Source organism: Malaclemys terrapin, chromosome 23, assembly GCF_027887155.1.
Source record: "Malaclemys terrapin pileata isolate rMalTer1 chromosome 23, rMalTer1.hap1, whole genome shotgun sequence".
Taxonomy (NCBI): Eukaryota; Metazoa; Chordata; order Testudines; family Emydidae; genus Malaclemys; species Malaclemys terrapin.
This window is the reverse complement of record NC_071527.1, coordinates 6,491,594-6,492,476: the sequence shown is the minus strand read 5'-3', so window position 1 is coordinate 6,492,476 and position 883 is coordinate 6,491,594.

The window sequence follows — 883 nt, the reverse complement described above, 5'->3', positions numbered from 1 at the left end:
CTGGGAGCGAAGGAGGCTGCTCCAGGGCCCCCGAAAACCCTGGGAAAGCAAAGCGGCAGCTGAATCACAGCAAACCCCAAGCAGCCAGCACCAGGGATGTGGGGAGCAGGTGGGCTGCAGCCCCTAGAGTCCTTCTCCTCTCCTCCTTCTCTTTCCTGTCGTCCCTTCTTCCTCTCCTGACTTCCTCCTTCGTTTCATTCTTTCCTCCTCCACTTGCTTCTTTTCTCCCTCCTTCTTTTCTTTCCCTCTTTTCCTCCGTTCTTCTTCTCCCTTTATTTCTTGGGCGCCTTCCGTTTCTCTTCTCTTTCCTTTTCTTCCAGCCTTTCTCCCTCTGTTCCTTTTCTTCCATTCTTTTCCTTCCTTTATTTCGTTGTCTTCTCTCTCTCTCTCTTTTCCTTCCATCCTTTTTTCCTTCCTCTGTTTCTTTTCTTTCCCTTCGACCAGTTCCCTCTCCCACTACTTGTTTCCCCCTTTTCCGTTCTTTTCTTTCCCCATCCTTTCCCCCTCCCTCTGTTTCTCTCTTTTCTTTCCCTCTCCCTTTCCCCCTCCATTTGTTCTTTTCCATTCTTTTTCCCCCTTTTCTTTCCCTCCTCCGTTCCCCTCTTTCGATTTCCTTTCCTCTTTTCCATTCTTTTCTCCTCTTTTCTTTCCCTCCATCCTCCCCACCCCCCATTTCTTTCTTTTCTAACCTCTGAGGAAACAAGGATCAATCCGAAAATGTTGACTTCTTCCCCCCACTCCACCCCCTTTCCTCCTCCTTTATTGGATACTAGCGGGTGCTCAAAGGCTCCTAGGCTGTAATTAGAGGGTGGATCCTAGTGCAAAGGGAAGGAGTCCCCCCCCCCCCCCCCCCGAGTCCTTTCTAACTACGGATCAACTAGTT